At 42.5% G+C, this 23,193-nt stretch overlaps 1 protein-coding gene and 1 long non-coding RNA gene across 34 annotated transcripts in view; one reads left to right on the forward strand and one right to left on the reverse strand.

The window, feature by feature from the left end:
• The window catches only part of NRXN3 (neurexin 3), a 1,202,656-nt gene that overhangs the window by 363,653 nt on the left and 815,810 nt on the right, over positions 1 to 23,193 (reverse strand). The window lies entirely within an intron of this gene.
• Positions 511 to 22,869, forward strand: LOC310844946. Of its 2 annotated transcripts, none has more exons than XR_014564393.1 (3): positions 511 to 622; positions 1,003 to 1,096; positions 22,657 to 22,869. It is a non-coding gene; the product is annotated as an uncharacterized lncRNA (long non-coding RNA). The 2 variants fall into 2 exon arrangements; XR_014564394.1 differs by lacking the exon at positions 1,003 to 1,096 and adding an exon at positions 20,441 to 20,516 and having other exon boundaries at positions 572 to 622.

A 23,193-nucleotide genomic window follows, 5' to 3' on the forward strand; every position in this document is an offset into this window, starting at 1 on the left:
TGAGTTACAGCAAATGGGTGAGCTGTGTTTTCTTTTTTTTACCCTAGTCTTGCTTTAATGCAGATCTTCCATCCTGGGATTCTAAGCACCATCTGAATCCTGGGATGCTAGAGCTACTGACTGGAATAACTGACTGGAAAACACAACACCCCTTGCTACATTATAGGCTCTCTATCCTAGCATGAAGAGAGTATCAGGATATGGAGTAAAACTACCACCACCACCACCCACAGAAGCCAGAAATTAGAAAGCTTTCAGGAAATGAAGAGGTTACAATGAAATATAAAACAGCACTTGAATAAAAGATCATGATATAGTCAGATGTTGGTCATGTGTCCCTCTTCTTTGCTATTAAAACATAATTCTCTTCCTGAATATGGCAGGTTACAGATGATCATTTTACAATCATTTACCACATGTCCTCACACAAGTGCTGTTTGCCTTCTCTACTTCCACCTTCAGGAATGCAAAAGTGCTGATTGGCATACTTTCATTTTGTGGTTCAGCAGCACTCGCCATATATAGGCTCCAGTCATTTGAAATCCTCATCTTAAACACACACACACATTCTCTCTCTTTCTGCTGAACTGTCAGCCTTTCTGTGCCAGCTCCAGGATGGACAGTGTGTTTCCACCAGTGATTGATTTATGTGTGTTCGTGGTTTGAACTTGGGGACAATGACTTCATCCTGCGATGATAATGTTGTCAGGGTGAGTGGGATGCCCACCTGTGTAGAGGATTAATTGGCTGCCCTCAAGTGATGAGACTGCGGTTGGTTAGAACATTACCATGTTGCAAGGCAGGTGCTACCGCTGCAGACTTAATGGCCACTTCTCTGTAAGGAGCTTGCATTGAGCAATTGGCCAAAGCTCAGTGGTTAAAACATTCATGTTAGCCTCTCTTCTATAGCTCCTGGGAGCTTTTGCATATGAACTTGGTTAAACTCGGGTTCAGTTCAGGTATCTGGTCCACACATCCATTAAATGTTGCTTTCTTCTGTAGGTGGCAGTAGGATCAATGTCAACTATACTGGAAGGCTTGTTGGAAAACCAAAATAATATGGCACTTTGTAGTTCATTTGTTCTTCTTGCACAAGGTGTGGATACAGGTTTCTTTACTAAGTTGCACTTATTAACTTGTAGCTTAAATGAGTTCAAGGTGGCGTATGTGGCTTTGCACCCTGTTCCACTGTATTCTCACAACTAGCTTGTGAGGTAAGTCAGGCAGAGAAATAGTGGGTGGCCAAGGTGACTCAGTGAACTTCATTTAAACAAGTGTGAGAGCCAGTGCAGTGTAGGACCTTGGAGACCAGCATTCAAAACCTTGCTTAGCATGAAGTTCACTGGGTGACCTTGGGCCAGTCACAATTCCTCAGCCTAAACTAAATCACAGGCATGCTGTGAGGGTAAAATGAAGAGGAAGGAGTGTGGGGGAAGGGAGAGAGAGAGAATTGGACAGAGTGTGTGCACACCATGGTAGTTTGGTCATCTCTATGGGCCCACTGAAACCAGAAAATCCAAATAACTGAGGCAGGAACATATGAAACCTACATCCTTCTCATTCTACTTTTTCAACAGCTTGCTCTCTGGATAAGACTACAGAAGCATGCTCACAGCACACAAACTTAGGAGATATATTTGACTATATACTCGATCCCCACCAATGGAAAGTCAATATTTCTAAAACAAATCCCTGTTACCAATACTTTTCAGAGTTTGAAGGTGGGAGATATTTTAGATTATCATGATGAAGTTCCAGTATAATTTTTGCAATCTTAACCTGAGAAAGTGAGCGAGGGAGAGACTAAATGAAAATACCGGTATGGAAATGAGTGTTAAGCAAGGAACAAATCCATAACATATTACATTTATCTAGACATGGATTACACTGGGTGACAATCCAGTCTTATCAGCTGATGAACAGCAAGGCTTCATTAGTGTATAAGGACAAGTGTTGAGCAGTATAGGCATTATCCACCCCCACCCCAGCCTCACTGATCGCTCAGAAAGATAAGAAAATTAATTCTGCTGTTTTTCTCTATGCTATGGAAAAGAAAATGTGAACTTCTACAGTCTTGTCTAGGATAGTGGCTTCTCCAACTTGCAGCCATGCATTTCCATAGAGATCTAAAAGTTGCTAAAAAAATGGGGGGAAACAGCATCACCCTCACCTTTCAAGAAAATCTAGATATAGAAAGGGGAATTCATGTATGCAAAATTACAATGCAGATGAGACAGAACAAAAAGTAGAGGAACACAAGTAATTTGTGGTAGAAACAGAAGCTAACAAAGGATATTTAAGATGATGGTTCTTTAAAAATGAGTTGCTACTTGTGTTGAACTGACATTGTTATGTTGCTGTAATATTACAGCTTCCGTTATGTGTTATGATTTTTTACTGTTCTTGTAGACTGCTTGTTTACTGTGAGCCACTTTAAGCACAAATGTATCTGTGTGGGGAAATGTGAGCACTTGGTTTTGCTCTGAAAACATAAAGGGAAAACTAGATTTATCACCAGAAACCTGCCAAAACTATGCAATCCAGTGAGCTGTGGTGGCACCAGAAGCTTTCCTTTCCAACCAAGTGATGATCTTCAAAAAGCCTGTGCTTTATAACTTAACAACAGAACCTCTGAGCTCAGCATGCTCCTGTTCTACAATAACTTAAGGAAAGGTTCATTACTACAACTTCTTCATTTTTTCATATATATATTTTTCCATTTTGAGGCTTTAGATTCAAGTTAGTGATGGGTTTCACTATAGTGCCTCCTGACTTGTTTATTTGCCATGCAAGGCTGGGGGAATAATGGAGCTGCAAAGGTCTCCAAGCCATATTGTGGAAAGGAAAGTGCCATTGTTGTTACCAGCACAAAAACCATGACAACTATACACTGACATGAATAAACCAGCACTAGAGGGCAGGATCTCCTGCAATTTCCCATTTACTCTTGGAATGCGTGGGAACACACAGATTTGGCCTTAAGACGCATGAGCGTTTCCTTACATGGGAGATGTGATGCAAGCTTCTATTTTCACAATCAGACACACACAGCTTCTCTCCTCCGGGTGCAGTAGGCAGAAAAGTTGATGTTTAGCCAGTGGAAGCCCAAGTATGAAACACACTGTTGAGTTCACTGAGTAGTCTAGGGGAAGGCAATGGCCCTGATCCTGCTAAGATGAGTCATGACTAATAGTACGTATTTACTCAGATGTAAGTCTTGCTGCGTCATGTGGGGCTTATTCCTTGGTGTGTTTAGGTCTGCAGCCTAAGTCCCAATGAAACCAGAGGAATAAGTGAGTTATAATTAACATCTTTCCCCTTGTTTACAACTGGAATTAGTAAGAGTAGCTAGATCAGGGCCATTGCCTCCCACCTTGCACAGCTGTTGTAAATGAGAGAAAGGGCTGCTGCCACAGGATCAAGAATAAGATGTCGGAAGAGCAGCATGCGTGGGAGGTCTAGGCACCAACTTTCCCCCACAGCACTTTTCTCTAATGGGTGTCATCAGCTTTTCACTTTCGGGAGCACTAAATTTACCCAGTTTAAAGAAGAGAAAATGGTTAGTGCCAGAACTGACACCTGTGACATTTTTAAAAAAATGACATTGCTGAACTATTAAGTTATAATCCTGTAGCTGGTTCCCACAAATGTTGTCAGGTTCATTCAGATGCTGCAAGAGAGAGTAGCCTTTTTTTGATTTCAGCAAAAGACATCCTGTACACAGGCTGGCACAGTGATGTGCACGTGGGCTATTACCATGGAAGTAACTGTCACGCTAATGCAGGAAAATACATTAGAATCCTGACCTCCCAGGTACAAACATGCTGTAAAAATGGGCTTGTAAGGAGTGATTCACTCACTGCTTGCAATAATGGGAATGTACCATCCGAATGCAAATGAGAACAACAGTTAATTATTTTTGCACTGTAACTCTGGGGCTCCTCCTCGGCCTATGTTAGCTCCTTAAATTGTAGAAGTTGCCATGTCTCTGCCACCTCTAAAAGATTGCAGCTGATTAAATTTTGAGTTCCAGCAGGAAACCCAACACTGTCAGAGCTTCAGTTTCATATTTTATGAACACCAACATCCCCGCCACCCCACCCCACCCGCCCAGTCTCTCAATTTCTTCTGTTGCGAGGAGGAAAGTCAACCGGAAGTGTATATGAAGGTTTTGTTCAGCATTAAGTTAATATAATTATGCTCTCTGATCAGACAATACAAGGCTTGCTCATTGGGAAGGAGGAAAAAATGAAGCTTGACTAGCCTGTATCAGAAATGAAATGTAATTCTGAGACTACTGTGTCTGCAGAGTTATACTTAATATGAGCAAGATGAGGTGTTGACAACCTCAGGAAAATAAATCTTCAATGCCGTAAAGGATAGCAGAATGCAGCTCTGAGAAGCCTACACACAAAGTTCATGCCTGGTGCCATACTGAAAGAGGCTTTAAAGGAAGAGGTCAGCCACATGAGTTGAAGTGCACAGAAAAGGAGTAGTTTTGAATTGGTGAGTAGGGAAGAATGCAATTTAGATTTTTCAGGCAGGACTGCAAATAAGCTCACACCAAACCTCTGTCTCTGAGTTTTCCTATTCTTCTCCACTAACCAAAGGGTCAAATTGAAGGTCCTGTGTGTTGTTATCACAGAAGAAACAATTAGGATCATGAGTGGTTCTCTTGTAGATATTCACTATTCCTAATGTTTACAGTACCACAATTATTATTCAGTCAATTAATGTCCATTAAATCAAAATTATATCATGTTGTTTTTTTCTGTATAGATGCTTTGCTTATGAAGTGCTGTACCTATTTTGTCAAGAATAAAAGGGGAAACTAAAAGTATGTTGAGTCATCATCTTCAAGCCATTCATTAAATCTACAGTTCTCAAACCACTTAGTCTGGATTAGGGAAACTGCCAGTAGAACAAGTAGTTTGCTTTGGATCACAACCCCTTGTTCCATAATGTGCTTGATTCATTTAATTCACTTTGACCAGCAAAAAAGAATAGCAGCAAATTTACATAAATCAAATTAAGCCAGTGTAACCCAGCTGATATCTCAAGTTAGCATCAGGGCAAAGTCCACCTAATGTCTGAATGGTTCCAATGTGTGCATTCACTAAAAACCAGTGTTGTCAAAAGCAGGAAAGAATACTAGGCAGCTGATAGCACAATGCCACCACCTTAATAAAGGAAGAAACCTTGTTAGAAAATAGGACTTCTGCCACTACATTTTTTGGAACACCTGATACAGCTATTTGGTGCCCTGATCCGTTGTAGTACTAGTAACAGAAACACTACTGTTATCTGTATTATTCTCTGTCTGGAAACACAGAATATTATTTACTATTTACATTTAACATAAACAACACACTCTGCCTTCTTGTCCAACAAAATCAAGCCATTTGTGTCTCTCTGATATAATTGGTGGTGGTTAAATGGCATCCTGAACTCAAAGCCAACAAAGAATTTGCCTATAATAGGTGCAATCACATTTCATAATTACGGTTTCTTGGCTGTGTCCAACAGCTCATTGTTTTTTGGAAGCCCAAGTTGGCACTCTTCATAACGACATAAGCTCTTTTATCTTCAACAAAAGTCAAAGATGCTAACATATCATAAGAGCTAGGTTCACCACTGTACAAAACCAAGCTGGGTAGTATCAGCAGAACCAACAAATAATCCAGAATCCACTCCTAATATCCAATCAAGTGTAAAAGCAGATGCTTCTACCTTTGAAGAGCTCTGAAGCTTTCATTTTCCTCTGCCAGGTTCTTGGAGAAATCTTACAAGGTAGTATGTGTCTGATATGGTCTGTATGCTACTAGAGAAGCTCAAGTCCATGTGTCCTTTTAACATGGAACAGAAAGAGCATCGCATGCGGCAGCTGTGGAGCAAGACTCTTCAGTAGCAACTTGACTTCTGGCAGACAGACCGAGGCTTGAAGTCAGAGCACACTTTCTGCTAGTTTTCTTTTGCTTCTTTTCTTCCCTCCCGTACTCTGCCACTCAAGCGCTGCAGGACCATAACCACCCAGGCCTCATTAATCAGAAAGCAAGGCGCTTGTGAAAGGAGGGGTCAAGTGAAGGGCTTAGAGAACTAGATTGAGCAAAAGCACTGTGCAAGCCATGGATACAACAGGAGCGACATCCTATGTAGAATGATAATTAGACAGATAAGATCAACAGAGGTCAGGAAGGGACAAAAGATGTAGGCACAAGGTACAACAAACAAGAGTGTTTGTTGCTGCATTTTCAATGCGCTGTTTCATCTGAGACTTAGGAGCTGAAACAAGATGTCTGATTTGAAAGGGAAGAGCATAGCTAACTCCAGTGCCAGAACGAGCAGGGGCTGCAATTTCAGCTGAACCAGATGTAGAGCACATGCCTTGTACACACTACACCCCAGTTTCAATTTCCTACATAACCAAGTAGGAAAGCGGGAATACTGCCTTCCCTGCCCAAAAACTTGCAGTGGACTGATGGTCTGGTTTGGTGGACAACAGCTTCATATGGCATTTCATGAGGAGTGGCTACAGTCTGGAGGCAGCATGCCCTCTGGTGGATTAGAGAACTATCAAAGGCTATTACCCATGACGTCTGTTATCTACCCCTTCAGGTAGAAGCAGCAATGTTTTTGAATACCAATTGCTGGAAATCAGAGGAAGGAGGTGCACTTGTGCTCGAAATCCTGTGTGCTGATTTCCCTTTGGGGCATCTGATAGGCCACTGCAAGAACAGGATGCTGGACTAGATGGGTCATTGGCCTGATGCAGCAGGTTCTTCTTATGTTCTTGTATGCAGATAGCCCTAAGTCCCATCCTTGTTATATCTAATTAAAAGGATCTCACCCTGAAGAGCTGATATTACTGAGAACAGGCAATGGTGGGTTGGGTGGACCAATGGTTTGACTTGGAATAAGGCAGCTTCATATGCTCAACTTGTCCTTACTGGGCTGTGGGTATAATATATCCACTTGTGTGGTGCCAGATTCATTGAAACCAGTGAAAACAGCAAAGCCAGATGCAGTGTGTTACAGAGGCATGGGTGGGAGCCACAGCTTCTTGCAAGGATTTTCTTTCTCTGTCAAACAAGATCATCCTCTGGGTCAGGCTACTCCTAATTCTTATAAACCATTCATCTCTCTTGCGCAGCCATTCATTCAACATACATCCCAACGGTTCTGAAAAGCAGGCAGAGCCGAGTTGTGCTAATTACATCTTCAACGGTATGTAACAGCCCTATCATTCCATTGCAGCTACTGTGTAGCACACAAGCATCCCCAAGCAGCATCTCAGTCACTATGCTTGCAAGCTCTGTGGTTATACAATAAAACCCACACACACATGCACAGTTGGTGTTGCTTATTTTTCCTGCTCTTGTGCATTCCTTTCCTCCTCCTGTAAGCAGTACAGCTTGAGCTCTCCATTATTCAGGATCTCTCCCCCCCCCCCGCCTTTCTAATGATAAGTAATAAGCTTTTCCTTTGGGGAGGGTAGATGACCCATATGGCTTACACCCATAAAATGCCTTTATGTTGAAACCAGTTTACCTCTTGAGCAACCGCCATTGCCTGAATAATCTTGCTGCATTGATCAACTAGTCCCACTGCAGATTTAGCCAATGAAAACAGGGAGACCAGAATGGAGCAACAGATGGAGTGTTCAAATTTCCACAAAAAAGCTGTTTCAGACATTTAGACTGTTTTCTATGCAATCTGTTCTAGGGAAGTATTTACATGGAGAACATGTGTGACCTGGCCCTCTACCGAGACAGCTGTGGCCTCGCAGAAGCAATTTTCATCACTGGGGTAGATGAAAAATATGCGCTTATCTCTTCTATCTTATCTTATTTATCATATGTTCTTCATTTCTTTTTAAGAACATCAGAAGAGCCTGCTGGATCAGGCCAATGGCCCATCTATTCCAGTAGCCTGTTCTCACAGTAGCCAACCCGAAGCCTCAAAACAGGGTAATGAGTGCATCAGCTCTCTGCCCACTAACAATTCCAGCAACTGGTATGCAGAGGCATATTGTAGAACATAGCCACTGTAGCTAGTAGCCATTGACGACCTTCTCCTCCACAAATTTGTCTAGTCCTCTTTTAAAACCATTCAAGTTGGTGGTCATCCCTACTTCTTGTGTGAGTAAATTTTATTGTTTAACTATTGCACTGTGTGAAGAAGTTATTTCTTTTTTCTGTCTTGAATCTCCCAACAAAAGGAGGAAATAACAACACTACTGGTTGTGCTATTTGGCCAAGGAGCATTATGCAACTTCACCAAATTTCACTTATTATTGGGTCAAAGCAAAGTATGTTTCTTATGGGAGCAGTTGATCCTAAAGTGTAGACTCTGGATGGCCTCAGTCCTGGGTCATAGGTGCAATTTTCCCAACTTTTCAAAATCCGATCTGTAGATTTCTGACTGCTTTAACTTTATTTAAGTATAATTAATGCTTCCACTGCATTGTGTTATGTTTTAATTGTGTTGCAAGTCCTTTATGAGTGTTCTAATACAACACACAAATGGCAGAGAACTCAAAGACTATGGATACTTTTTTTAACAGACATTGTGAAGAAGACACTTTGACATGGCAGCACTGCATCCATAAAATACAGCCCCCCATTTTCCTCCATTATTTATTTATATTTATATCAATAGCCTCAGAGATTCCCACCTATCTTTTGTTTAAAATGTCTCCAGCAAGGGGACATTAAAAGGTCTTCTGTCCAAATCCTTGAAAACTGCACCCAACCAAAGCAAACAATTGTTGTTGTTGTTTAGTCGTTTAGTCGTGTCCGACTCTTCGTGACCCCATGGACCAGAGAACGCCAGGCACCTCTGTCCTCCACTGCCTCCCGCAGTTTGCTCAAACTCATGCTGGTAACCTCGAAAACACTATCCAACCATCTCGTCCTCTGCCGTCCCCTTCTCCTTGTGCCCTCCATCTTTCCCAACATCAGGGTCTTCTCCAGGGAGTCTTCTCTTCTCATGAGGTGGCCAAAGTACTGGAGCCTCAGCTTCACAATCTGTCCTTCCAGTGAGCACTCAGGGTTGATTTCCTTCAGTATGGAGAGGTTTGATCTTCTTGCAGTCCATGGGACTCTCAAGAGTCTCCTCCAGCACCATAATTCAAAAGCATCAATTCTTCGGCGATCAGCCTTCTTTATGGTCCAGCTCTCACTTCCATACATCACTACTGGGAAAACAATAGCCATCTGCAAACATTTAGTAAATGTTCGGAGGGAACAAAACTGGGTCATGTCTATCTTGATTACCTCCCCCTGCCCGCTGTGTTCAGTGCATTCAGCACAGGAGCAATTCTGGACATGATGAATCAATAAGCTAGCTTTAAACAAACAAACAAACAAAAATTCCTATATAGGACAGTTCCACAAGATCCATCACATTCTGGTACAGAAGCAACCACACTGACCAATCCCTGACAATTGGTCATGCTTGTTAGGGCCGATGGGAGATAGAGCCCATAACATCTGTAGGGCATCCCATTGGCTACCCTGATTCTAGTATGACCTCAAAACACAACTCAGGGCAGGGCTATACAGATGAACAGGAACTACACAGAGAAGGCAAATTTTCAGTGAGTCCTGCTAAGACCCATTAGGCAAAGTATGCAGGATGCATCCTTGGGTACAGTTGAGAGGAGACGGCATGTACCCCTCACTCCACACATTTTTCAATGCAGCATCGATCAGAGAACATGCCAGCAGTTTGTTCTTATCAAAGAACTTGGGCAGTTGCGTGTGTTTTTTCTAAAGTAGATGTGCCGCATATACTGCAGATGCTTTATTTACCTGAACTCTGGCAAGCAGAAAAGGGAGGCTGGTTTTTTTCACTGCAAGTATATTACCACTGTGAGGGGTGGGGGTGGGGAGGGAAATCACTGAGAATAAATTTTGCTTTTCAAGTGTGTCCCGGTGAGAGCAATATAAAAAATAATTTAGGACCAACCGTGTAATTATGTGCATTTATTCTAACCTTCCATTACTGGAGATAACAAGATGAATAGTAAAATGTGAACTTTAACAATCCTGTAATTATAGCCACTGAACCGTACATTATTGAAAGAATTGTGCACAATCCAGATGCAAAAGAATCAACTGGGTATGTAAATAGAAATGAAACTAAAATAATCAAGTGATGAAGAAGTAATGTGCGGCACTAAATAGCTTCTCAGCATCTTTTACTGCTGTGTTTTCATTTCCTAAACAAATACTCCATTTATTTTTATCATTTTTTTGCCACACGTCCCACAATGATGTGTTTTGTTCTGGGGGTTGTAAGCAGCCCTATGAAAAATCTCTTGGTGGCTGCTGGTTACTATTCAGAATTTTCTATTTGACTCTTTCTCACAACTGAGGTTGCCTAGTTTACATTCATGCAATGCACAACAAATCTATTGAAATATACTAGCAGCAGAATCCAATGTATGTTTATTCAGAACTAAGTCCTGCTGGCACTTACTCCCTAGCAAGCAGGTTTAGGGTTGTAGCCTGCAACACTTGGAAGATTCAGCCCCTTGAAGGACTGCACCAAATCAACCCAGAATAGCTTTTTTTATTTGTTTGCTATCACCATCAATTACATGGCTATAAAGTTAAGGCTCTGTTACTTTTAAGCACAAGATGCTAGCACACTTTAAGAGATGTGAAATAAAGGAAGAGCTAATACTCAGTACCTCCAGCCAACAGTGTATCCTAAATAATAATAAAACCACATGGAAAGGGACTTTTAACATTCATTTCCAGTTTTTAAAAGGGCACAGGGTGAGTTTCCAGGAGCAACATGTTCACTCCATCCATTGGCTCTGCGGCCACTCTAGGAAATGAATTGTTGCAGAGGGAGGAGACTGTTGTAGGGAACAGTCAAGAAGATGTTGTAGAAACCGTGGAAATACCTGGATCTCAGAAGGAATGTGGTACAGGGAAGCTTGAGAATGGAGGGGTGGCTGGGAGTAGTTTCAGGCAGGTTTATAAGGAGAATTGCCAAGAGTGAGCTTTCATCCTCAGACCTGTCTCCTTGGGTTAACGTGGAGGGTGATCCCATGAAGGAACTGACCCAGCACAACCAAAGCTATCACGGAGCTGACTTGACCCACCATCCACATCAGGGACAAGGGACAACAATTTACAAAAGGCCTCTCTCCCCATAGTTCTCATCTGTACCAGGACAATGCAATCTCTTCCGTAGACTCTGCAACTTTGGTGGAATACTGCTGGCAACCAAAAGCCTTGGTGAAGGCTGAGATACAGCCTTCTGCGTTAGCCTAGATATCAGCCCACAAACTTTCACCAGCTGCTCCTCCGTTGCTCTCCCTCAACATATTTTATACCAATGACAAATCCTAGTAAAGTGTCCTACAGTCTTTGACATGGTAGAGCTCAGCCTGCAACTTTAATTATGTTGAAGGAAATGCCGTTGCTTCTTCTAATCAGTATTAATGGCCTTCTCATCCTCTGTAATAATGTTTTCATGTGAAGGATGATTTTTACAAGGGGAAACAAAGCATGCATGTCTGGAGAATAATCCTAAATCACAGTATGATGTTGCATTGATAAAGCTAAGGAGATTTAAGCCTTATCCATGACCACTCAGCACTCTCCAGGAGACCAGCGCAAGGGCCAAACCAGAGACAGTTAGTAAAGCAGGGATGCTATCAAGCCTGTACTGAGCTACTTGTGCACTGACACTGCCCTGTGCTGAAATCTGCTTTGGCAAGCCCTGGCAAATTGGCCCTAGATATGTGTTCTCAGTCCAGCAAGTCCAATTTAAGGGCTGTCTACCCCTTCCCAATCTTTCTCTTCCCAATTACTTTCCTTAAGGGTCTAGTTGTGCCATTAGCTGTTCCTTTGGCACAGGTTTGGAGGCGATCCCAAGTTCTGGGGTTTGTCATTACAGTAATTATCCTAAGTCCTACTGAAGTCAACTGGACAGCGGGATTAGTAAACAAGTGGAAATTTACACCCAAAAGGCATCAACAGCCAGAACACTCTCCAATTTTGAGTTAAAAAAAATGACTGCAGGACGAAGTTAGTTAATTTTTTGCATCATTGGACTAGTATGTGATAAATGATGGTGCATTATCCCTATTTTCAGAAGACTGTCAGGGAACAGAGTACATAACCTAAGCAGATAACACGGCCCAACCTCAAGGAGCTTACAATCTCTATTTTGATTGTGTGTGGTGAGCGGGGTGGGAAAAAAGAGGAAGAGGAAATGAATACTGGGAAGGGATGAGTAAATGCAGCTACACAGACTTAGAATTCTTTTCAGTTGGAATTGAGGACTAAGAAGCTGAGAAGCACACTACATATCTAAGCAGAAATTAAGTGGAAAGAAAGAAAAAGAGGGAGGGCTGGGCTGGGCAATGCAATGAAAGGGGTGTGTGCAGAGGAACAGATAACACAAACAAAGGCAGCTCAGCAGGCACTTTGCAAATCTGTGCTGAAATCACAGCTTTGGTGGGAGGAGGTTAAGCAAATGGCAAAACCTTTCCCCAAGCACCTGTTTATGTTGGTGGATAAACAAATTTGGATTAAAGGAGAGGAGAGGGAGGGTGGGAGGGAGGGAGGGTGGGAGAATCTGAGATGTCAGCATACTTCAAAAGAAGAACATTTTACTCAGTGAATTTCCCATTAGCTGGATTGCTCCTAGCACTCTCTTATATTTGCTGCCCTGACTTTCCTTGCAGGGGTGTCAGTGACAGAACTGAAGGCACACATAAAAGCACACCGAAATCAACCTAATCTGTACAGTTGCAAAACACTCCTCTGCAATTACATCCAGCACTATTGTTGTGCAATTTTCTGCATAGGAACATTCACACAAAAAAATAAAGACTCTTGCCTAAATCTCACTATTTTCCTTTCTCAATTCTCTCGCCTTCCCCCAAATCAAGACCTGTAAGATCAAGGTCCTAAGGGAGAAAAAAGCTCCAGGAGTCCAGCCTTTCATAATGACCAGGAATCAAGCTTTATTTTCTATAATAACATAACAGAACCCTATGTTTTAGAGAGGGAGAAAATTGGTATAAATTGTCAGGATGTCATAAAAGTATGTGGAATTTATGTAGATGTAAGTAGTTAGTGATTTGACTCATGATCTTCCCGTTTTGCATGTTCCCTACAAATATAAGACGTAAAACTGCTTACCTGTCTGATTCCAGAGCAGTGTGTTTACAGAACAATAGGAAAGACAGCTCAGTAATAGTTATCTGTTTGCTAAGGATCAATTTCCTACACATTTTCACACACAGTAGCCCAAATCTCACACCTTTGGGCTTTCTCTTCCCTCATATTTCATTTACAATCCTTTCATCTTATCACAGAAATTTTGCTTGGTACACTAGTGCCTTTCCTTGTGGTTCCTACTTAGCTGTGGCGGCAGGTGCAACCAGGTGACATGCATGGTGGTTGCAGGTAAGACCACAATACATTTGTGGCACCTGCAGTTTTGTACCTAGCAATGTATGCAGAAGGGAAAATTTGTCCTCGCTTGTCTCCACTCCATTGAATTGTAGGAAATAAGAGAAAAAGAGGTTTTTGGGAAAGAAGAGAAGGAGAAGGAGAAGGAGAAGGAGAAGGAGAAGGGGAAGGAAGGAAGGAAGGAAGGAAGGAAGGAAGGAAGGAAGGAAGGAAGGAAGGAAGGAAGGAAGGATATGAGGCTGCTATTCTTTCTTTTGGTTTGACCCCTCTTATGTCAGGCATCTCTGTGGCTGCCCTCACTGCCCACTCTTGCTCTCTCAAATTGCCTCCATGGAAGGTCTGGCACTATTATTACTGCCGTCAGAACACTCCCCTCTCACTGCCACTAGGGAGGCATTCTGGCATACTGTGTTGCCACTTGTCTTTGAGCCGTTGGGTGGAGAAGCCAAGCAGCAATGTTTTGTGGAATGTCCTGACTCTTGCCGAATTCAGTGAGAGCCAGGGCATTCTGGTGGTGGAAGTAGTGATGGTGGGAGTTGGCAGCCGAGCAGCATGGTGGCAGGAGGCAGTATGGTGGGTGGGGCCGAGCAGCATGGTGGCAGGAGGCAGTAATCCCTGTTTCACCTTAGGTGGCTGAATGGGATGGACTGCCCCTGATTATTTGGTTCTTGATTCCTTCTGGCAGTTGAGTAACTCCAGACTTAAGGTCTTCCTCTCCATCACAACATATTCATGTTCACCTCCATTACCACCATGCAAATACCACACTCAGTTTCTGAGGCCTATTCAGGGAGTCCAGAATATTATGAAAACTGTGTTCTACATGAGCCTCAGCACAGGACTGAAAAGTGTCATTCCATGAAGGGCTGTGTTCATTTTTTGGGGAGGTGGGGTGTATACTTTTGCATAATGCTATAGTTTTTGCTTAACACTAGACTGTGCTTTTCTCCTAGTGATGCTGACAAAACTACCTGACTCTATAGGGACTCTTAAGAATCGCGTTCTAAATAAACACTGTGCACTATACTAAATTGTTATGCTAAAGTATTGCACCAATTATATTTTATAATTTCTCAGGCATTTGATCTTCTGAAGCCCAGCCTGAACATTAACTCCTGATCTCAGTCTCTCTCTCATTCATATATAATGTTTATATTTACATATATAAAGAAAGGTAAAGGGACCCCTGACCATTAGGTCCAGTCGTGGCCGACTCTGGGGCTGCGGTGCTCATCTCGCTTTATTGGCCGAGGGAGCCGGCGTACAGCTTCCGGGTCATGTGGCCAGCATGACTAAGCCGCTTCTGGCAAACCAGAGCAGCGCACAGAAACGCCATTTACCTTTCTGCCAGAATGGTACCTATTTATCTACTTGCACTTTGACGTGCTTTCGAACTGCTAGGTTGGCAGTAGCAGGGACCGAGCAACGGAAGCTCACCCCACTGCAGGGATTCGAACCGCTGACCTTCTGATCAGCAAGCCCTAGGCTCTGTGGTTTAGACCACAGCACCACCCGTGTCCCGTATTTACATATATAACACCCAACAAATTAAGACAATATAAAAAGAGAAAACAAATAGAAACACAAATTCACACCTAGAGGTTACAGCTCTGGAAAAAAAGACTATGTAGGAGGAAATACATAGTATACAATTTAAATAACAGTTATTTGTGTTTTATCCCCATGCTACCTTAGAAAACTAGATCCAAGTCATTGTGGGGTAGTAACCCTTTACCTATCAGATCATCCTGGGTCCAAGGCTCTAGTCTGTCTCCTTTTTCACAAATTCCAATTTAGAACACATTGGTTTGGTATGCTTGCCTTCTTGGGTTTTATTTTTTGGGTTTGCTTTTTTAAAGGTAGATTCATGCCAAACCACAAAGAGCTTAGTCATTTTTAGAGGACTGGCAGGAATAGTTGCATTAAGGCACTTTTGCACAGGAATTTCACACTTCTTTCCAGCCACTGATTAATGTAAAGGGGAGAGAGACCAACACTCCTAATGTAAAAGGAAATTAAAAATAAGCCAGGTGCAAAGCCATTAAGCAGAAAATGAAAACAGGGAAAGAATAGGGGAGTATTTGTTTTTCTCTAACATGCCCAAATATGAGCTTTAATAAGGCATATAAATTACAACCTTGGTAATTTTAATCAGCCAATAAATAACTGAACAAATAAAAACCCTTGCTTTGGCTCTATTCCCATCTGCACAAATAAAACATATAATTAAAGTTGTACACACAACACAGTTTATTTTAAAGCATAGGAAATCTACTTGTTAGCTTGGCACTGTAGCATTTTCCAATATACTAGGAATATGCTGCATACAGATCACAGTGCCATCAAAATAAGGCAGCAAAGTTGGTAAGGATGCTTAGCCACTCAATTGTTCTTGCTAAACAATCAGAGGAAGCAATGCTGTCAACACTGGCTGGCAGTGGCTTCCCGGAATTTCAGGCAGGTTGAAGGGTGGAAGTTTGGCTTCTCAGTGCACCAAAATGCAATGAATAATGAAAAGTGTGCAGACACACCATCAAAGACATGCTTTCAAACTGTGGCATATAGTATTTGCAGACAATCTGCTACAGTAAAACACTTCCAACATGCAATATTCCCTTCTATTTGGCAAAAAAAAGTAAATGTCAAGATGAGAGATGCTCGTGCTGTATCAACATTTCCCTGTAGCCGCAGAAACCGTTATCAACACTGATAAACCTCTGCCAGGATAAATTTCTTATCAGAATAAGGGCCATAAGAGTGGTTTCAAATTGTGAAAGATTTAACCAATTTAAATTGGTGCCAATTTCCCCAAAGCAATCAAAGAAAGAATTTTTTTAAAGCTCTTTCAGCTCTCATGAAAGGTGTCCTCCTAGCCTTTACAGAAGCAGTTTTGAGCAATCTCTTTTACAGGGCTGACTTCTTTCACCTCCGCTGAAACTATAAAAACGCGTATGCATACACACACATGTCACCCTGTCCTCAAGGTGAGGTAAGAAATCAAGGCAGTGCACATTCTTTCAAATCAGCCCCTTTGTGGCCTGTAAACAGCTGCTGCTGCTGCTGAGTGCCTCCTCTTTGCCCTTAAGGTACAGTCGCTGCAGGCAGGCAGAAGAAGAAACCATTGACAATGACTGAGCTGGGGCCATTGATTCCCATACTGCAGTGGAGGAGGACATAACTAATTAAAGAGCTTTATTTACTTGGAGGTCTCTCAGGAGTTACCAAGAGGGAAACAAGGATTGATTAGTGGGAGAGGTTTTCTGATAGTAGGTTCTACCAGGCAGCTGCATTATTTCAACACACACACACACACACACAGAGAGAGAGAGAGAGAGAGAGAGAGAGAGAGAGGGAGGGAGACTTGGTAATTTGCAATGTTTTGATCGTTTTAAATAGTAGGCCAAAGCCAATTCTAAACTCTGGTCCATTTTGACTGAAACTGTCATATGCAGAATAGATTAATAATACGAAAACATCAATTTCTTCATTGCGATTAAAATTGAAATGCCACAAAGACAAAAACCTGACAGCTATTTACCTTGGAAACATCAGTTTTCTGTAGTATAGGCATCCCCGCCCTTATGCGCTATCAACTCACACGCAACCATGTATACGTGCAGCGCCAAGAAATAAATAATTGGATTCAAATCCAGAAATGGTGGGAGAGAGCAGGAGAGCCTCAAGAGGACATCAGAGAGGGCAAAGGAAGCCCTGAAGAGAACCGAGGCACAGTGGGGCTTTGTTTAGGCAGCTCAGCCTCCCTGCCTAACAGCTGGTGCACAGGGTAGCACAGCAGCTGCTGCTGCTTTTCCATGCATCCTCCAGCTGGCCCCAGAGCTTCAACTCCAGATATTTTGGTCCGGATTGGGGAGACAGTGGAAGAGAAAGCTGGAGAGCAGGAAAAAACGGACATTTGGAGGCTTTTTAGAGGATGGCCCCCACTTTATGCGATTTCAGCTATGCACTTGGAGGCCAGAACATAACCTGTATGTTACGTGGTGTCCTTTTTTGGCACTTTGCATTAGCTAGCATATGAGGTAGAAGCTGGCGGATCACATGATTTGATTTGTGTGAGTCTGGTGAATATAAATGGCCTTGCCCTGCTTGCCCTTCTGAAGGGGCTTACAATAGGGTTGTTACATGTCCAGAATTTCCTGGACATAGCCAGTTTTCGGCCATCGGAAACAGTGTCCGGACAGAAATTGCTCGAATGTTGGAGGAAATCTGAACAACCCATGTCAAAAGTGTAGATTTTGATGAATTTCATTAATAATAGCTCAAAAACTCATTTGCCCAAAAAAGCTCAGCAACTTTTTGTTTCCATCGCATACTGCAAAGTATGAAGTGGTCCTAATTCTATTTCTGTTTTCTAGACTTGGACCAATGGCTCATTCACATTTGATTCTAACAGGATTATCATCCATGAACTGGGCTGTCTGCATAAGGTGGAACATTTTTGCAGATTTTATGAAACAGTTGCATACACTTCTCTCTAGCAAGCTGCGACTGCGCAACAGCACTTTTCTCCCAGTGCCGTTGGGTCCGTTCTCACCTAAATATAGTGCACCCACCACTGAGAAACCAGTTCCACAAATTCCTACAAACTACCCCAGATTATCTTGTGGAGGACTTGTGTGAGGGAATTTGGAGTCTCGGGCAGGATTTGATCAAATAAACAAGAATGATTTTATTAAATAAAGGAAGTTTATGACACAAAGTGAGTAAAACATACAATACTTGAGATTATAATGTAATTTACTTCAGTTCTTTCTCAGTTGTTGCACAGCTGTTGCTGCTTAATACTCTGGTTCTTAAACAAGGTGGTACTTCCTGTCACACACCCTGTTACACACCCCTTTGACAACCCTACTCCTGAGGTACTCCAAGTAACAGACCCAAGGGATCTCCACACCCCTCTTAACTGGTTTGGGAGTCTTCTCTTTTTGTAGAAGAATCTCTCCCTCCTGACTGGAATGAGTCCTAAGTAGACGGTATCCTCATAGCTTCTACTTCTCCTGGCTCAGCCTCAGCCTCCCAGTTAATTCCTGGCCTAATTACTCTTACAGGTCACCACACTGTCCTTCACACTAAGCTCAGAGTCTCCTTTCTCTAGCTTGTGACATATTCCTCAAAGTCAGGCTTTCTCAACCTCGGCCCTCCAGATGTTTTAGGCCTACAACTCCCATGATCCCTAGCTAGCAGGACCAGTGGTCAGGGATGCCGGGAATTGTAGTCTCAAAATATCTGGAGGGCCGAGGTTGAGGAAGTCTGCTCAAAGTGGATGTTTCTACCCAGAACCAACTCTCTCTCCTCTCGCTCTCTATCTCCCAACCTATTCACCCAAACTCTGGCCCAACCTACAAACTGTCTCTCAAAATCCTCTCCTTTTCAACTCCCCTTCCTGGAACCCTGGCCAATCATAAGCTGCCTTTCATTAATTGTTTGCTGTCAGGGGAAGAGAAAAAGAAAGCACTTGTTGACCCAACATGCCCAGCAAAAACAAACTTTTCTGTCACACAAGTCAGTCCCATTTATAATGGAAAGTAGGGCAACTTATCCAATTTTCCTAAAAGTGGTTTCCACCAAAAGGCAGGTGTGGGGAGGGAATCAAATGACATTTAATTTCTACATAACTCTATCTTAGCAAGGACTTTCAAATAAACATAAGGGGGAAGAAATGGCATGCCTTAGAATAGCTGCTCACTCTAGCACTGCATAAGGCCAAAGGATTCTGTAAATGAATGCAAGCACTTGGCGTTTTCAATTACAGGAACTAATACAAATGTTATACAATTTGCTGCACCTGAGTCTCCCATTGAGGCTAATGCTATTAGAAGAGAGTTATTCCTTAAATACAGGTGGATATTTAAATATGTGTAAATATGTTATTTTAGGTGCACATTACCATTTTATGGAACCAAGGCTTTCCCTTTTATTTTAAAGCCCTCTAAATATCTCCCATTTAAATGCTGATTTTGTTCATTCCCTTCAGGGTCTCAGAGAAATACATTCTCCTTTGTTTGTTTTATGCATGCACTTCATTGGGTGACTTAAGGCAGAAAAGAAGGCAAGGGAATCTAAATAATAAACCTACTACAATCCTCTGATAAGGGAAAAGTGGCCAAGCAGCTAAGAAGAAGGGCTGAGTATGCAGCAAGGAAAGGGGAACAAATTCAAATATTTAAGCTTATTCCAGTTCTATAATAAATATAGCTTCTGCCAAGCTACAAATATTACAGATTAAAGTCTGAAATGCCCCAAAAGGCTGGGCTACTTTGCTTAACCAGGTTGATGCTCTCAGTCCTTGCCTCCATCATTAGCTATTTATATTCTAGAAAAGCTGGAAAAAAATGTCATTTTCAATGTACTTATTTTTCTTTCTTTCCAAAGATAGGAAAATACTCTTCCCATCCATCCATAGTAACTTTTCAAAAAAAACCCATATGAATTCAACCAGCTCGGCCAGAATGTGGATCAGGATATGCACTTTGAATGTGGATATTGACATGAATTTCAGTGAGCATCCCCCTGAAAGCAATCCAGAACGGCTTGGCAGCATCGTAGCATATGCTGAATCAGATTATTGGTCCATGTAGCTCTGTTTTGTCTGCACCAAATGTAATCAACATGGTGCCCTCCAGTTGTTGTGGACAACTGATATCACCAGCTCCAATCAGCATGACCAATAGATAGGATAATGGGAACAAACATCTGGATGGCATCACATTGACTACCCTTAGAGTCTCTACCCACCCAGTGAACAACTTCTGTTTCCAGACCTACCAGCAGATATAAGGAGTTTAACAAGAAAGGGGCATGGAGGGCTTTGTACACACCAGTCTTCTTAGCTGGATATTGGCAAATGATGGTTATAGTGACCCAGTCCTTCCCCTTGTCTTCTGCGGCATGATCAGCAGGTTATTACCTCAATAGAAAGATTCCCAGTTCTTTTCAAATCAGTGACAGCTTTATTAATTTATGTGTTTGTTTATTTTAAGGTTGCATTCCAAAAGCTGCAACAATTTCAGTGTTCTGGTGGTTGGAAATTGGGAGAACTTCAACTTCAAAGCTCAGGTGAAGTTTTGTGTTTGGTATTTAAGACATTTTGCATCTGCTCCATTCAAGGCCAACCACTTAACAATTTTTTCCCTCCAGACTTTGGCCATTATTGTTTAACTGGAGACCACTCATTCTTTCAAAGAGGGGATTGGAGGGACATGATATTGCTATAAAAGACAACCAATTGTTCATGCTCTGCGTAGAGAGGGCAGGTCTACACCCCAAAGAGCTTATAATCTAAATGGAAACAATGGAAACAACAGAGGAAGGAGAGTGAACCAGAGGCAGGGGTAAAAAAAGGACAAGTACTATGTAGTCGTTCTAGATGTATTTACTTGAGTTTAGATGCAAAACTAATGATCCTTTGCATGACCATGCAATACATGAACTTTAAATTCCATATGTGAGTAAATGAGATTATAAATCAAACTGACAGTATAAACTCAGAAAAGAAACTCAACAGTTCATATTCTACTTGTTGATGACAATAAACTCAAGCATGTTAGTGAAAGACAATCATGTGTTCTTATGAGAGTGTCCCCAAATTTCATAGAAGTACTCACTCCACTTTTGAGTTAAGTTCCCTCCCTTAAGCTGGCTTTAGGACAGGGTTCTGCTCAGTGGAGGCTAATCTATTAAGGGGAATGGGACAGTGCCACACCAACCTCAGTCATCTTTCAGTAAGTTCACATCTGCCAGCCTTCTTACTTAAAACCAGCCCGTGGCGTGGCACTGGCTGCTAGCTTCCCCCCACTTGGTTTCAATGTTGCCCTTGTACAGGCACCCCCACTTAGGTTCCAGCCCCCTGTGTGCATAAGTGAAATAATGCAAAATGGGGAGCGCCCTCTAAGAAGCCTCTGAATGCCTCTTTCCCCCTGCTCTCCTGCTCTCTAACCACACAACTCTCTCTTCAACTAGAACTGAAGCTCTGGGGCCAGCTGGAGGCTGCAGGATGTGCAGGAAAGTGGCTGCTGCTGCTGCACTACCCCATGAGTCAGCTGTTAGGCAGGGAGGCCAAGCAGCCTAAGCAAAGCCCCACTGTGCCTCTGGTCTCTTCGGGGCTTCCATTGCCCTCACTGGCATCCTCTTCAGGCTCCAGGGAGGGTCTCCTCGCAAGCCATGAGGACTCTTCAGCTCTCTCCTGCCATTTCCTGGTATGATTCTATTCATATATTCCCCGGCACCATGCATATACAGTGGTACCTCAGGTTACAGACGCTTCAGGATCCAGATGCTTCAGGTTACAGACTCCGCTAACCCAGAAATAGTACCTTGGGTTAAGAACTTTGCTTCAGGATGAGAACAGAATTACGCAGCAGCGGCGCAGCAGCAGCGGGAGGCCCCATTAGCTAAAGTGGTGCTTCACGTTAAGAACAGTTTCAGGTTATGAACAGACCTCCAGAACGAATTAAGTTCTTAACCTGAGGTACTACTGTACATATGAGGAGAATGTAGAGTGTGGGAATGCTTCTACAACTCAACAAAGATGGGGGGGGGGGCTAAAGCTCTTCCTATCATTGACTCTGGCTTCATCTACTGTTGGCCTCTCTGGCTTCTGCTCTACCAGCCCCTATGGTCACCAGCTTCCACTGGTCCTACCAACATTTGACAAAAATTCTCACTAGGATCCCCTTATCATTTTTTCATTTGGCCTTTCATTCTTAAGGACACCCAAGTTGTAGCCTTTTCCCAAAAACAGAGAGACTTGGGTAACAACTTGCGCAACCTCTGCTCCCGTGCCTTACTCCTCTGCCAAGTTCTAGCTCTGTTGAGCAGTTGGACTCACAGTGATGAGGTAATGCCTATGGGACTCTGCATAGTGACTTCAAGAGTGTGGGCTAAAGCTCACTTCCCACCAGGTAGGTTTGTTTGTATGTTCTGCTGCCAGTTGGTTTCTAAGGCCACCAAACTGATGGGTAGGCTGCAGAAAGGGGCATGGCAGCCCCTTTATAATTAACATAATCCACAAATGCTTTCGTTTTGTCATGCTTGACATGAAAGACAAGTGGTGCATTTATTGAGTGGTGGCTGACTAGGGCTGGAGTTATAAGTACTTAATATTACTTAATTGCAGTATTTAGCATTTCAGTCCAATGACCTAACAAACAACTCATACATGTTAATATTCTTTCTCTGTACCCTCTGTTTTGCACAGATGCCTGAGTCTTGGGTCCAACAAAAGCTGTTTACAGGGATGGCCAGCTGCTTTTCTCGGCAGGGGATTAGCTGTGTTTATGATGCCCTTCAAAACATTCAATTGCCGAAACTGCAGCAACTGCAAAGGTCTTTTGTCAAATGCAAGAGGAAGAAAGAAGCCACAATAGTCTAAGATTACAGCCCAGCAGGAGTGATGCTCTGTGCATAAGCAGATAAATAATAACCAACACACACAATAAAATAATGGATTTCTTTTCCCCATGAATGCAATTTTTTTTTTTTTGCCTCTTGCAATTGTTCCTTGCTGAACCGAAATTGAAAATAGCTTTTACACACTAAATGATCTTTAGAAAATTGTTTTAGAAGTGCCACAGGGCAATAGTGGGCACCTTCCTGTGCATTACGGTCACTGATGAGTCGCTCAGTGAAATGTCCCTACAAGAATGCTCAGCCAAGCAGTGGCATGGTGTGGGAGAAGACTGCAAAAAGCAGACACCATTAGTCTCACTTTATTTTCTATTTTCAAAGGCCCAGG

The sequence above is a fragment of the Podarcis gaigeae genome, assembly GCF_964106915.1.
Source record: "Podarcis gaigeae genome assembly, chromosome: 1".
Taxonomy (NCBI): Eukaryota; Metazoa; Chordata; class Lepidosauria; order Squamata; family Lacertidae; genus Podarcis; species Podarcis gaigeae.